The following is a 16475-nucleotide window of genomic DNA, read 5'->3' as shown; positions in this document are numbered from 1 at the left end:
ATATATGGTAGAACAGGCGGTAGTCAGGGGTCATCTCTATCGTCTTGAGGATATTTTCTCACCTCCACTCAACTAGTCAGCTGCACAGGAAGCTCGTGTGACAGTTTCTCTCCTGTCTCTCAGCCAAGTTAGTCTCATTAGCGTGAGTGGTATTGCACTCCACTCCAAGGATGTGGGCAATGATATCGACATTAACCCTGGCCTCTTATCTGCCTAGTGGTATGGTAAACTCAATAAGGTTGAGGGTTGGGTTCACTACCAAAAAACTGGGCAAAGGCTATGGATTTAATTCGTAGCTATAGACTTATGGCTACGATTTTCGTCCGTAGCACGACCGTAGTCATAGGTTCCGTGTCGATAGGTATAAAACCTATGGCTACGGATTTAATCCGTAGCCTTAGATTACAATAGCTACAGATATAATCCGTAGCAACTATTTCTGTAGCGTAAATGACCTACAGCTGCAGATATTATTTGTAGCTAAAAGTAGTGCTGGATCCATAGCAATATGTCAAATTTAATAACAGCTACGGTTGTCAGATTAATAGCTACAACTAATATTCGTAGCTATTTTTTACAGTTTAAAGAAATTATAATCATTCATTCAATTACCACCTGCATAATCATTCATTTATTCAAATGGCTTACATTTTTGTTGTCAATTATATGGGTGGAGAAAAACATGAGAATCACACCCACTTTTCAATTTGAAATTTTAGTTTCTATTTGGAATAGAAATCTGGAAAAAAAAAAAACATTTAAAGGGCCTATTCAAACATGGTATTATTCCATCCAAACAACATAAAGGTGAAGTATTATTGCAAAATCTTAGGTGGCTTATTAGCTAGCTTCAAGCACTTGTTATACGGGTCAATGTTGAATTCTTCCATAGAACTCTTGATATCACATCTTTCTTGCATGTCGGCTGAGCCTTCATCCCCATTATCAGAAGAAAACTCGGGTTTTGACAAATCTGACAAGTGATGCCTGGAAAGAAAGCAATGAATCTCAGAAAATTTACTACAAAACTGAGATACAACATCATTTTCAAAAAAGAAGCAAGAAGTAATGAGTTGTTACCTTATAAGGAACCTAGATTCTTTATGGAAATGTGTCCATCACAACTTGTCAGATCAAATCCATCAAATACTGCAGTTTGAATAGCAGATTTTGACAATACATTTCTGCCATGTAAAAGGTCACCCTTAGGAGCTAGGGGAGCTGGAGGATGTCTTGGTGTCTCTCTTGATAGGGATGAGATATATTCTCCAAGCACAAATGATTCTTTTCTCATCAAACCCTCTTCCGCATGTGAAACTGCACATTTCTGATCATTCTCCATAGCACCTGATTTCCATATCATTTCATTAACGCCTCTCTGAATAGCATAGTAGAGATCATGTTCCATCATCTTAGCGGAAGATGCAACATCTGTGCTTGAATTATAAGATGCATTTGACACTTGAATGTTCCTCATAGCATCAGGGGGGGCCACACATGCACGTATGTTCAGACCACTGGCATATGGATTTTGATGGGTCACCTACACCATGAGTGAAATGGCTCTATTTCATGCCAAATGATTTATGGTGAGGCCCACCTGGATGGCTCAGATGTTCTACATAGCATACCAAGTATATTACAAATATCATAGTTCCTTAACAATTAATGGCAAACTTCATAAAGCTATTACAACCAACTCTAATTCTATACTTATCTATTAAGATGCACCTCAAATCACAATTAATTAGATATCCATGATAAAATGAATAAACTCCATTTTGACTAGAATGTGGAAGAGATAAGAAGTCTATTAAGATGCAACAAAGAGAACTCACAAAATTTGTCCATCTGGCCACATGTCTAACCTGAGTACAGCTTCATTCCATTAGACATCCCTGTGAACAATGTGAGGCCTGGATTCCTTGTGAAGGTAAGCGAGACCACTTGTTGTCCTCAAGTATATCTCGAAGCGGGTATGCCAATCCAGATGCAATTTACTCTCCTGCATGGAAATGACAGCCATTAGCATTGAAATATAGTACAATCAAGATCTCCTACATCTACCTATTACAGTAGGATTTTGAATTGTACTTTGCATCCCATGCACCACTGTTAGCATGTCGGTGCGAGGTCCACGCCATTCCTTCAGTGGGCCCATCATGTATGTGTAGTGGCCAGAAAACAAGCTAGTCTAATCATCAGGTGGCCCACAATCCTGTCATGGTTCACCTCATGACAGGATATTTGGGCCATGGTACATACATGACGGAGACCATGCCACATGAACAACATGGATCTTGCTAACATGGAGCACATTGGCACATCTCATGCAGCCTTCTAGACCATCCATATAGTTGACAAACTCTTCATTGATCCCCTATCTCAAAAATCAAACGACTTCATAAAACTCTAATCTATTGCTCACTTTTAAAAGATCAAGAAAATTTTAAGATCGACAATCCAACAAAAAATTTATATAAGATCATATGATTATAAACAGCTGAAAACTGCAGTCAATTGATCCATGAGAGTGGCCTATCACTAGGTCAGTTCATATTCTTCAAATCGATTGAATGCACTGTTCAAATTTTATCACTAACAGAATGGTATAAGGCTGCATTTGGATGACATGTTTGGTTGCCACTTTAAACTAGTGGAAATAACCAAATTCCCAATCCCCTATAAAAATGCTAATGGCCTGTTTGGTTGCAACTTAAAAATGAGTTCATCTCATTTAGGGGCATTTGGATAGTAAGCTACTTATGCCACAAGTAGCTTATCTTAGTTTCTACTTATTAAGAAGATAAGTATGTTTGGTAAACAACATACTTATCAGCTTCTCCTCTCTTTTGTCTCTCCTGTTGCATCTCTTTAGAAACTAATGAAAAGTAGAAAAGCGAAGAAAAAAAAAAACTGAAGTGACTAAGTACTTTTAAGTAAAAAGTTATTTATAACTAATCATAAACCAAACTTATCTGAATTAAGTTAGTTATCTAAAAAAATGGTTTAACTAAACAAAAAAGTCAGCTATCTACTGCAATAAGTAGAAAAAGCAATTTATTTGGTGGTATCCAAACGGGGCCTTATTTGGTGGTATCCAGTCAGTTATCACAGCCACTATCTGCCCATCTAGCAATGTGCCCTGTAGTGCAAATCAGATCAATTAGTTTTCCTTACAAGCATTTTTCATTTGGAAATTCTAGTAGTAGAAAAGTGTATGACAATTTCCATACACATGCTCAACCTAAGGAATTGAATGATTTGGATGTGATGCAAACCATGGATCTGAAGTGCAATATTAAAGATGGCTGATGACCTAAATATCTCTCAAATTCAAAGATCCCAACCATTTGATCATTGTCTTTTCTTCCATTGAAGGTGAACAGTTGCTAGGTTTTTTATTTTTTTTTTCTTTACCATCTTTTCATAGGTTGCCTTTTTTTCATAGATTACCTATTAAAGGTTTGCGATTGTTCCAGTAGGGAGTGGGTTTCCTCATCCATAGCTGGGCCCCACATGCATGCAATCACCATACTAAGGCTCTGGACCATTTAAATCTTCTGATCATTGTAGTTTACATAGAATAAAAACAAACTGACCTTAAAAACGGTGCCAAATCCACCCTGACCCAGCTTACTTGCAGGATTGAGGTCTTCGGTGGCAGTCTTCAGTTCTGTGTAACTGAAAGTGTTTGGTCTAGGACCCATTCTTAAAACCTCTGCAAATGCACATAAAAATATAGGTTGCATTCATACATTCACTTCAATCCAATACATGGGCTTAAAAACATTTATACCATTAGCAGTTGAAGTAACATTTTTTTTTTGATTGCTCATTGGATTTGAATGAATCTATTTTAGTAATCATAAGAAAATTTTAAGGAAATAAAAATATACCCAGTTAAAAAAAATTCAACCAAATGAATGGGATTGGCACATTTAGGGTGTGTTTGGATGTTACTGACCTCTTAACATTTACACGAAAAACAATGTATGGAACTGCTCCAAAACAGAGTATGGAACTGCTCCAAAACAAAGTATGGAACTGCTCCAAAACAGATTCATTGGAGGAAAAAAAAAATAGAACTGTAATCTTTTGTAATTTTAAGATGACAAAACAGATTCATTGGAGGAAAAAAAAAATAGAACTGTAATCTTTTGTAATTTTGAGATGACGTGCTCTCAACAAAACATCAACAATCTATATGGAAAAAAGAATTAATGGATTATGAAGATTTTGTCCCCTTTTGAAAGATTATGGAGAAAAGTAAAAGAAAAAAAGGAATTAGCTCAAACCAACAAATCTGGAGTGTAAATCAATTCATCTAAATCATCATCCTATTGAACAGAAATGCAAAGATTAGTATCCATGAGAACATCCAGAACCAGACAGAATGACTTGATAATGGAAGTAATATACATGAAAACGAAAGAGCAAAAGACAAGCAAACAAGCATATAAGCAAAAGACAACTCGAAAACTTCCATTGCTATTTCACTATTTACTTGAATGAAACCTGAGAATAAGAGATTGTAACAGTCAGTGGCTTGATAAGCATCACTCTGAAAGATCTGCAATATTTCATTTCCTACAGTTGTAAATACCTTCTAATTCAGAGATAGTAATCCCTAAAAGTATTCTTGAAAGATTTGTAGCTCAATCTAATTCCAACGAAAATGTTTAGATAGATGACAGTGAAATTAGATGATAAGCAGAAGCTAAATGCAGAATGAAGATTGTCCCAGATCATGAACATACCAGTGCTTTAAGAGACTTGATCTCTACCATTTGTTCTTATCCGATAGGCTCTTGTGTTCACTCAACTACCAACAATGAAAAATAAATATTTCATGTCTCTAAAGATGAGTTATGAAGTAGAGAAATAAGAATACCATACATGTATTTTGGAGTTTGCAACAAAATAAAAGGCGATAAGAAGAAAGAAGGCTAAATTACTATGTTGCTAGCTAATTCCAAATTTTGCAAAAGCTAGTGAAGTGAGCTTCTAATTCTTTATAGCCAAGACGAAAAAAGATAGACATGAAATAAAAGGGAACTAACTTAAGAACAAATAGAATACAACACTTCATAAGAAAGAACAACAATGGTCTCTGATGATCAATAAAAAATAATGGGGACTCAAAGAAATGGTTACAACAAACAAAATAACAAAGAGTAATAGACTTCCATATGTGGGAAGACCTACATTAAGGAGAATTTTGAATGTCCCTTCACATCAAGCATATACCAATTATGAGCCTTTTTGCCGACTCATGTAAAGTAAAAGGATAGAAAAACTAGAACCCAATATTATAAGTTGAAAGCTGGTTTTACACCACATGTAGACCACATGGCAAAAAATTTCAAACTAGAGGATCAAGTAGATTACCTTCAAACCCAAAACTCATTGACTCCAAAAGATATTCATGACATCAACTGGCAAGAGGCATGTCAAGATATCAATCGAAGACTATTGATCAAAGAGATTACATGGGGTCCTCATCTTCAACAAAAGTACAGTCTTTGGTAGGAAGACTATTGATCTGATGTACCCTATGCAGATGGGAGGCATATGACTCTTACCTGTATGTGGTGTTAGGAAGACTATTCATTAGTAGTCTCTCAGTGGTATATGACTCTTACCTGTACGTGGTGGGACCTATTTGGTTTAAAAACCACATAGAGGTGAAGTTGATGGCCAGTCCAACTCCATAGGCTGTTGCCACCACCCAAAACATCGATGTCCTAATCACACATCTGCAAATGGAAACCAAGAAGACATCATAATCACATCAACAACGATTCTTTGAGGACCCTAGCTTTACTGTAGCTACTTTTGTACTATAGCCATAGGTGATTTTGTATTTGTGATTGGATATCCTTAGCATTCAAAGTAGCCTCAACTTCCTGAAAAAAAGAAAATAAATCGGGAAAAGCTTTTAATTTAACTAAAATGTTTCAAAAAAATATTTTTTTTTGTGAGAACATGAAAAGGTAAATAAGTTGGGACAATAGAACCAACTCCCATGCCAATTGAAGCATGGGAACCAGAGGTCATTCCACTTTTCATTAAGAATGTAAAAGCAGTACGTTAGGGAACAAAGGAAGATTAAATATGGATTTCATTTTTATTTTTATTTTTTAAATACGGATTTCATTAAACAAGTGAAAAAGGGCACAATTATAGAGGGAGGAGGTTTTGTGGTGATTGGAATAATTTAAAATGAAGATGAAATGATACTTCTTTAACATGCTGGCCGAAAATGGGTAGACGCATTAAGTTAGAATATGTAATTCATTATTCTCTCCCTCCTAGAGTACAATCTGTTAATACTTTATGTTAAAAAAGCTAGAGTATGGATGGCATTCCAAGGTTTTGCATCAGATTTTGGCACAAAACCTTCAAGCCATAAGACAGTTCACACTTATAGGGAGGCTAGCAATGCAGAAAAATCTTCAATCAACTGGTGAGCCAATCTTTGTTGATAAAGATACCAAGGCTTGGCCATGCATAATAGTATCCTTTTGTGGCTTTCCACAGACCCCACAGTTATTTCATATTATGGTTTTGTTTTAAGTTTTAACCAACAACCCAGTCTCTTACCATCTCTAGAAATTGTTGGTGGATAGACTTACCATATTCTACAGATAAACAGGGTGCGGACTATACTAACTAGAATAAGTAGTATTGGTCCTAGCAAAGATAGGAGCTGCTTAGGATATACAAAGCACCAACATCACCAACCTATTGTTTTGCTAAAATAAGAGAAACAAATTCAAAATGTTATGAACCATCACAGATTTAAAGGAAAATTAAGCAGTTGGAAAATAGGAAGAACAAAGTGTTCATTCATTCATATTAAAATAAAATCTAGAAGCATAAAAGAAAGATACCGAATAACCTGTGGATCTAGGTAAGGAAAAGCATCTTAACCAAGGTTTCACAAGAGGAAACTTACAACAATTACTAATTCTTTTGTTTTAATTGATCTCAACAAGCCATAACAATGAATCCAAGGTAAAGGACCCTTCCAGTGCTTTCTTTGGAGGCCTCTAAAAACGTTTGCTGGAATCATTTATCAAGAAATTAAGACAATTATTAAATAAACATCACAAGCAATTAGATCAACTATGAAACTTAATGATTCCATAAAAGCTAAAAAGAAAATATATGATCTTTAAAAGCAATACAAACTAAACTATACTTGGTCATGTCATAGGAGAAACATATTTAGTCTCCACATTTGATGTCAATTGTTATAATATTCTCATAACTGATAAATCATCCTTGTGTAAGAAAATTGTCAATTAACACCTTCCTGCAACTTGAAATTGTTAGCCATACCCTATGTAGGTATAATTAGCCTCGTAGATTTCTTACTGCCTTGACAACTTAGTAAGAGCAAAGTAAAAGCTTGGCCATATAATACATGCAAAGTGTTGTAAAACCTTGCTGCATTATCTGTGTGGTTCAGACATCCATTTGTCTATTGTGTGCCTCACCTGCATGAGGGGCCACACAAAATTACAGGCTTCTAAGACTCAAGTGAGCCCAACAAACTGATTTTAGATGCCTTAGGCATGATTTCACACAATTCCAGATGGTGTAGCCCACCTGATTTTCATATTCGTCTGATGTTTGGGAGATCCCGTATCCAGGAGGGGACCAACCAGATGCACGGTTCAGATGTCCGAGACACATTAAGGTGGTATGTTTGTGTTTATTTGTGCATATATATAAAGACAACTAAAAGATCATTCTGTATACAGAGAGAGAATGACGTACGCTTGTTCTTCGATTTCCTAATGGGTGAGAGTCTCTTTGTCATGACCAACGCCCTGAGAAAAAAAAAAGATTAGGCGGTATCAAACGAAAGCAGTCCTAATAAAAGAAATAGAACCAGACCCAACACAGTTGAAAACCTTTGGATTCTTAGCTCTTCTGTAATCCTTCTTCTTCTTTTTCTTTAACATTGCCTGTATCTGTTTTGAATCATCACCTCCTTTGTTGACATTGCTTTTGGCCACAAGTGCAAGCTCCGCAAAAAGGTCTTTTATAGCAACATCAGATTTCTCTTTAGCATCTTTGCCTGCTAAATCCTCCAAACATGCCTGCCAAAAGAAGATAACCACAAACAACATTTAAACTCGACCTCAATTGAGCAAGTATAGAGGAAAACAGTTAAACTAAATCAATACAGACCGGCAAGAACTTCTTCACGAGGAGTAACATAACTTCTCAGTAATCAAAGGTAGACATGGCCTCAAGCTCACGTTCCAATTGTTGCATGACATCAAGTTTCTGCATGATCCTTACATCAAGTCTACTCATCTGCAGGACAACAACCTACTACTACGACCTCATTAAAAATGACACTTCTGCATTAAAGATTCAAATAGAAAAAATTAACCTCCAGATCTGAAGACTGCTTTTATTTTTCAATTACCACTGCTAGTCTCTCGTCAACTTGATGCAGGTTATCCCTTAAATATTCAAAGAATGTAAAATCAAGAAGTCTAGGGGAGATAGAGGGAGAACAAGGATTTGAGATTGAAGAGATCTAGATTTCCATAAATGAAAGATTAGGGTTTTGTGAATTTTAGTTTTGGAGAGGAAAAGGGGATTCTAGTTGAGGGATTCAAGAGGATTCTATACTAACTGGGTACAAAGAGATTGGAGAGGAAAAGGAGAGAGATTGGAGCTATAGAGGGAGGGGGGAAGAGATGAAAGGGCTTTTTAGGCGCGAGCTCTATTTTGGGCGCGCGCCCTTTTTGGGCATGGATTGGGTACCCAACGAGACCTAGCAACGGATGGACGATCCTTTAAGCAGCTTCATGGAGCCCACCATGATGTGTATGGTTTATCCACACCGTCCATTAATTTTTATAACTCATTTTAGGGCACGATCCCAAAAATGAGGCAGATTAAAGGCTCAAGTGGACCACACCATAGGAAGGACATGTGGTTTAACCTCCATTGTTTCCAATCGTGCGGTCCATCTGAGCTTTTGTCTATCTCATTTTTTAGTCTCATGCCTAAATTGATTTTTCCAAATGGATGGACGGCTTAGATAAAACCCATATATTGTGGTGGGCGCTATAGTGCACCTTATGGATTGTCAATCTCTTGCTACGGTCAATATCTTTTAGCTACGGATTTAATCCATAGATATATAGCTACGGTTTATAACCGTAGCAATAGATCCCCATAGTCCGTAGTCTTTGCTCATTTTTTTGGTAGTGGTTCCTTATGTGTGCATAAAAAGTCCATACGAGGTCCTCACTAGTGTGAGACTTCCCCTCGAACATTGGACCCCATCCATTTGCTACAAGGTGATCAAATAGTGGATATTCACCAAATAACTTCTCATCTACATGGGCCTCGAACACAATCTTGCGGTGGCGGAACCTACCGTGCTCGATGCCCGACGATGGTGACCTCTCTATTGGGACTTGGGGATCAAGATCCCGCTTCGACCTCCTTTCGGTGCTTGGACCCATGCCGACGCTTGGCTTCTTCTTGGATCCTCTTGGTCGGCTCGGCTCGGCTTCATCCGTGGCCGCTCACTTCTTCCCCATAAGCGACAAAAGCATATAAATGGAGAAGATGGAGGTCACCATCTCAAAGAAGGCCATGGAGAATAAGTGCTTAGGGAATGAAGTGATTCTTTTGAAGAAATGAGAGCTACTGTCATGCCCCAGACTCGATAACTAGACTCACAAGGAACTCGATGGCCGGTTCTGGCCACAACAGCCTCCGTAGTACCCTATTCTCGGCTCCCGAGGTAGGTTCTGATCCTGGGATCCTACAAGGAGGATTTCCATAACAGTATAATCATTCCAATATGAGCATACTGAAGATCACAGAAAGCATATCTGAGAATAACAAAGGGCACACATCACAAAATCTACTAAGAATTTGAACTTTTACAAGTTTATATCAGGTTCAAAAGAACATACATAAGGTAATAAGAAAAGAGAGAGAAATCAGCAACACTAGAGTCCTCAAGCTTAACTCTACTCTACGCTCTGCCTCTACGACGCCTATCTAGGATCACCTGCACGCATCAATCGTGCATAAGCTTATAGAAGCTTAGAGGGTGGTGAAAGTGTGTCAATGGTGTACAGAAGAATAATAGGAGGTATGAGGAAAGAACATGCTCAATAAGAATATCACTATCCTTACCAAGGCTTATCATGAATACCATACAATAAGTACTGGGAGCCATACCAAGGCAATGCATGAAGGAGCTTGCACAGCCAATGTTAATGCGATGTAAGTAATGCCAGTGCTCATAACCAAACCATATGTCAAGTAAATTTCCAATCATAAGGAAATCACCGGGGTCCAATACACTACTGAATGATTGCCGCTCTACAGACCCTGCACGGTCAAATGAGCGTAATAGACCTCACTACCTGCCTGTGGACGACCAATCACCAATAAGGCCTGAAGGTAACGGACCCATTTATGATTTGGTTAGAATCAGCCTAGCAATACCTCCTCATACCAGGCAGGTAAGGTCACACCCCTATCCAACCGACTACACGGCAGTGGGAGTCGCGGCCTAATGGTATAAGGCCCTCGTGCGCTCATAGTTTCCACAGGGTCACGGCGTTGGAGCAGATTCTTAGTACTATGGAAGTTTTAAAAATTTCACCCATGGGCATCCTATGCACCTGGTATGCGTGTCCACACATACAACCATCCACGAATGTCCCTATGGAGGCAAAGCCTTAATGAAGCAAGGGCGATATCATCATGAAATGAGATGACAATGCATAAGTCACACACACAAATCATGCACTAGCCGCAAGCACACAATGTGCACAAGGGGAGAAACTCCATCCCTCAATGACCACCACACAATGCAATCAATTCATACAGATGATGCATATGGGTCAAGAAATTTACGTGGGCTACCTGTAGAAATTATGGAATCCTCCATCCTAAGGAGGGTCAAGGTCTAGGCACGTAGACAGGTATTCTAAGAAGAAGAGAAATCTTCTAGTGGGCCCCCAGTAATTTGGGATGACCCACATGCTAAGAGAGAGCCATGGCCCTAAAGAGGGACGGTCTTAGCCAACCCAAGGTAAGCCTTTAACCACCTATAAAGGCCTCAATGGGCCTACCTTAAGGCCACCAAGGAGGACATTCAACCTTAACTAGGTCCCAAAAGGTAGCCTGTTACATATGCAAAGAAAGGTCCAAGGCACAATCAATCCATGGCCTAGTGGGCCATACACTATGCCCAAATCATAGGCAACCTGGTGGGCCCTTAAGTAAGGTTAGGGCCCAACCATAAGGGTCATGGGTTCACTCATTATGGTGGGCCAAATAGGCAACCCATTATCCCAACATATGGAAAATCCTTATATTTTTAATACAAGTAAGTTGGGTCTCACATCTCGGCCCAAGTACGAATTTATTATAGTGGGCAAACAAGGGCCCAACTACTTGAGTATTTGGCCCATAAGACCCATCACAATGACATGGTAAATATAGACCCAAGGGTAACAATTATTGAGCTCAATGCCAAATTCCAGCCCACTCAATTTTCTGGGTTGGTTGGAGTCCAATAATAGAAGTATTTCTTAGTATAATTAATCCCTGATGGCCCACACACATCACTATAGGCCCCACCAGATGAGAGAGGATATGCAACACATATATCAAATGGGTCAGGCCGTTGGAATGCAGGCCCAGCAGTAGCCTAAGGCTGGGATGTCCCATGTGTAGGCAGCCCTATGGGCCCGGAGTATCTAGCCCAAAAATCCACCCAATGAGCCCCAATTGAATACAAAAAAAATAAAAAATAAAATAGGAGGATGATCAATCCCTTAAGGACCCCATGTGGATGGGTGGTGGGATATACAACACATCAAGGTGAGCCCACGAAGCAAGCTGGACAGCCAGCCCAGGCTGGACGCCCTAGCCTAGGTGTCCCTGCCTAGTGGGCCACTCCCAGCTGTACCACGGACAGATCTAATGTCTATTGAGTCTAAAATTTTATAAGGCGACACTGCAATAGGTGGGTCACACCGCCACAAAATTTTAGAATTTTTGGATATTCCTAAGTAATGATGGCTATGGGTGAAAATTACTATGTTGTAGGTTTTAGACTAGGCTTGGGTAGTGAATTGAGTGGGTGTTGTCATCCCATAGAATTGTATAGTGTGTGTGTAGTGTGTATGGGGACTTGTGCCATGGAGGCAGTCCTCATGTATTTGTACAAAAGTGGGCCACATGATCATGGGCCTACTATGAAATGCTCATAACTTTTGATCTATAAGTCGGATGGATGCACAAGACACATCGTTGGAACCACAACGACGATGCGAACAATGTGGCGTAGGTCTCGGGTCAATCTGAGTCAAGTCTACATGATCAGACTCAAGGATGACCGCATACACTATCCGAGTGTCGCGGGTCACCGGAATTCGACCGGTAGGACCGCAGGACCACAAGAAATGAAATGCATACTCACATACACATGTACATATGCGAACTTGGGTCGGGTCTTACAATTCTCCCCTCCAACAGAGAAATTTCGTCCTTGAAATTGACAAAACTGGAACAATAAAATGCATAAACATCATCATATATATATATACCTCAATCATCAAACACAAGAGAAGGCAATGCAAGAAATACAAGCAATCAATCATCGAATAAATGGGGATAACGCTCTCTAATCCTGGCCTCGCGTTACCAAGATGCCTCGGCCTACGAATGATGACCCCATTGCACTTTTACTAAGGGAATGACCTTGGTCTAAAGGACCTGCTCCTTCCGATCAAGAATACGAATCGGCTGCTAAATGTAGGAAGCATCCCCACGGACCTCAAGCGACTGCCAATCAATCACAGGAGTAGTGTCTGACCCACACTTCCACAACATAAAAACATGGAACACGTCGTGGATCGCGGACAACTTAGGAGGTAAGGCAAGCCTATAGGCCACAGTGCCTACGTGCTCGGTAATCTTAAAAGGTCCAATAAATATCGGGGAGAGTTTGCCCTTCACACCAAAATGAACCACGCCCTTCATAGGCGATACCTAAGATATACCATGTCCCTGACTACGAACTCGAGGGGTCGACGCTGACGATCAGCAAAACTCTTCTGCCGGCTCTGAATTGTGTGCATCCTCTGACTGATAACATCAATAGCCTCTAACATCTGCTGCACAAGCTTGGGACCTAAGAGACGACACTCTCCTACCTCGGTCCAACAACTAGGAGATCTGCATGCTCTACCATAAAGTGCCTGAAAAGGAGTCATGCCGATAGTCACCTGATAGTTATTGTTGTAAGCGAACTCAGCGAGGTGCATATGCTCATCCCAACTACCTGCAAAGTCGATCACACAAGCCCTGAGCATATCCTCAAGGATCTGGTTGATCCTTTTGGTTTGCCCATTTGTCTGCCGATGATAAGCGGTGTTGAGACGCAAGGTAACCCCCAACGCCTGCGGAAAACTCCTCCAAAACTGAGACGTAAATCTAAAGTCTCGGTCTGAAATGATCGAAACTGGAATGTTGTGCAGTCTCACAATCTCCTCAATGAACACCTTTGTAAGCCGGTCCATCGACCAGGAAGCACGCATTGGAATGAAATGTGCCGACTTCGTCAGACGATCAACGATAACTCAGATAGTATCATGACTGCGCTGAGTCCTCAGCAAACCTACGATGAAGTCTATCGATATGTGCTCCCACTTTCACTCTGGAACGGTCAACGGCTGCAAGGGACCAGGGGGTCTCTAATGATCGGCCTTGACACGCTGACATGTGTCACACTCGGCCATAAAACTCACAATTTGACACTTCATCCCCTGCTAGAAGTACTGCCTCCTCATATCACGATACATCTTCGTGGAGCCCGGGTGGATAGTAAGTCTCTATCGGTGTGCCTTGATCATCAGATCATGATGCAACTCTAGCACGTCCGGGACAAACAACCGGCCTCTGAAGCGTAATCCACCATCAGAACCAATCTGCTAGTCTGACTGCTCCACGGATGTGGCCTCTGCTTGGTACTCCTAAAGTGACTCGTCCGTCTGCTGAGCCTCGATCACCCTAGCCACCAAAGAGGGTTGAATCGACAAGCTCGAAAGTTGAACAATGGAAGATTGTAGACCGAACTCAAAGTCAAACTCTGATACATTCTCGAGCATCTGCCACTCACGCACCATCATCTGTGCCACCAGGCCTCGTGGCTGACGACTGAGTGCGTCCGCCACTATGTTTGCCTTGACTAGGTGGTACTGAAGGTCAAAATAATAGTCTTTCAGTAACTCCATCAATCGCCTCTGTCGCAGGTTCAACTTGAACTATGAAAATAAATACTTCAATCTCTTATGATCCGAGAAGAGCTCGAACCTGACCCTATATAGATAATGCCTTCACACCTTCAGTGCGAAGACAACTGCTGCAAGTTTCAAATCATGAGTGGGGTAGTTCAACTCATGGACCTTAAGCTGGCGCGAGGCATACACCACTGGCTTCCCGTGCTGCATCAGTACAACACCTAAGCCAACTCTAGAGGCATCAGTAAACACAACAAAACCCTCACTCCAATTAGGAAGAGTGAGAACATGAGGGGACATGAGGCGGTCCTTCAACTCCATAAATGCCTTCTCGCAAGCGTCACTCCAGACGAACTCAATGCCTTTCCGCGTCAACCGGGTCAGCGGTATTGTAATATGGGAGAAACCGTCGATAAACCGTCGATAATAACCCATCAGACCAAGGAAGCTGCGAATCTCATACATGTTCGTGGGCTGGCCCCACTGACGCACTGCATCAACCTTCGAGGGGTCCACAATGACACCCTTCCTTGTCATTACGTGACTGAGGAACTTCATCTCCTCCTGCCAAAACTCGCACTTCTCTAGCTTCGCATATAATTAGTGGGCACGGAGGGTCTCAAGCACAATCCGCAGGTGCTTAGCATGATCCTCTTGGGTCCTCGAATATACAAGAATATCATCAATGAATATTACCACGAATTGATCGAGGAACGGCCGAAAAACCTCGTTCATCAGCTGCATGAATACGGCGGGCCCGTTGGTCAGTCCAAATAACATGACCAGGAACTCGAAGTGACCATAACGTGTTGGGAAAGCCATCTTCGGAATGTCCTCCTCTCGGACTCGAATCTGATGGTAATCGGAATGCAAGTCTATCTTGGAAAAATACTGTGCATCCTGCAACTGATCAAACAAGTCATCAATACGGGGAAGCGGGTATCAGTTCTTGATGGTGACTCTGTTGAGCTCGAGATAGTCCACACAAAGCCGCAACGAACCATCCTTCTTCTTCACAAACAATATTGGGGTTCCCCAAAGTGGACTGCTGGGACGAATAAAACCTAACTCCTGGAGCTCATCCAACTGCTCCTGCAGTTCCCTCAACTCCAACGGTGCCATCCGATAGGGGGCCTTTGAGATAGGCGTAGTATCTGGCACCAAATCAATTTAGAACTCCACCTGCCGGCGTGGCGGCAAACCAGGGATCTCTTGAAATACATCCGAGTACTCACAAATAACTGACAGTTACTCGATACTCTCTGCCACAGAATCTTCAACGACCAAAGCCAAGAGACTAGATAATGGCTCCACTCTAGGCTCGGCGACAAACTGGAATATTAACAAGCCTGGAATATGAAATGTAACTATCTTCGCAGCACAGTCTAAGATGACACCATACTCTTCAAGCCAGTCCATACCCAGAATAACATCGAATCCTGTCATCGGCATCACGAACAGATCGGCAGAAAGGAACATCTCGCCCACCAACACCGGGCAAGAAGGGCAGCGACGGGTCAATACCACAGACTTCCCCATGGGAGTCGAAACGGCCAAGGCCTTAGACACGGACTCTGATGAAATACCGGTCGATTGGCAAAACTGCTCGACAACAAAAGAATGGAAAGTGCCAGAATCAAACAAAACATGAGCAACGTAAGCAAAAATAAGAAGAATACCCTCAACGACTCTACCGATCGATGATTGTGGGTCCTGGCCTGGCGTCTGCTGTGTAGAATAAAAATGGCCCTGAGCTGGTAGGTGAAGCAAGCTGGAAGACTGAGGGTCCTGAGTCTGTACCTACTGGGCTGCGATACATACTGGACCCAGGGACTAGACATACGGATATCCCCTCTGCTGGTGCTGCGGATGTTGTTGTCTCTGCTACTGCTGTCTCTACCGAGGAGGTCTGCCAGGCTGCCTCTGCTACTGAGGAGGAGCCCTAGGAGCGGCGGGTGGAAGCTGCGCTCTCTACTGCTACTGAGGAGGACGAGGAGGGTGCAACTGCAGTGGCCTCTACTGCTGAATGGGGAGAGGGCACTCATGCCTCCGATGCCTGGCCTGTCTAGAGTCGAAGCATACACTAGAAAAGGGGCTGAAAGATGAAGCGGCCGGCAGTGCTGATGATGAGGAAGAAGCTACTATCTCAACCGCGGGCTGTCG

General features: G+C 41.4%; 1 long non-coding RNA gene across 5 annotated transcripts; it reads right to left on the bottom strand.

The window, feature by feature from the left end:
• Positions 1–929: 929 nt before the first annotated feature.
• Positions 930–8737, bottom strand: LOC131221568 (uncharacterized). 5 transcript variants are annotated; one of them, XR_009159422.1, is made up of 11 exons: positions 8414–8737; positions 8206–8334; positions 7926–8114; positions 7789–7841; positions 4761–5909; positions 4152–4573; positions 3968–4088; positions 3603–3721; positions 1869–2005; positions 1081–1347; positions 930–987 (listed from the first exon to the last, which is right to left on the bottom strand). It is a non-coding gene; the product is annotated as an uncharacterized LOC131221568 (long non-coding RNA). The 5 variants fall into 5 exon arrangements; XR_009159424.1 differs by having other exon boundaries at positions 936–1347; positions 4761–5204; positions 5238–5909; XR_009159425.1 differs by lacking the exon at positions 1081–1347.
• Between the last annotated feature and the right edge of the window lie 7738 nt (positions 8738–16475).

The sequence above is a fragment of the Magnolia sinica genome, chromosome 12, assembly GCF_029962835.1.
Source record: "Magnolia sinica isolate HGM2019 chromosome 12, MsV1, whole genome shotgun sequence".
In the NCBI taxonomy this organism is placed as follows: Eukaryota; Viridiplantae; Streptophyta; class Magnoliopsida; order Magnoliales; family Magnoliaceae; genus Magnolia; species Magnolia sinica.
Note: the sequence above shows the minus strand (reverse complement) of the source record. Positions and strands in the feature narration are given on the sequence as shown.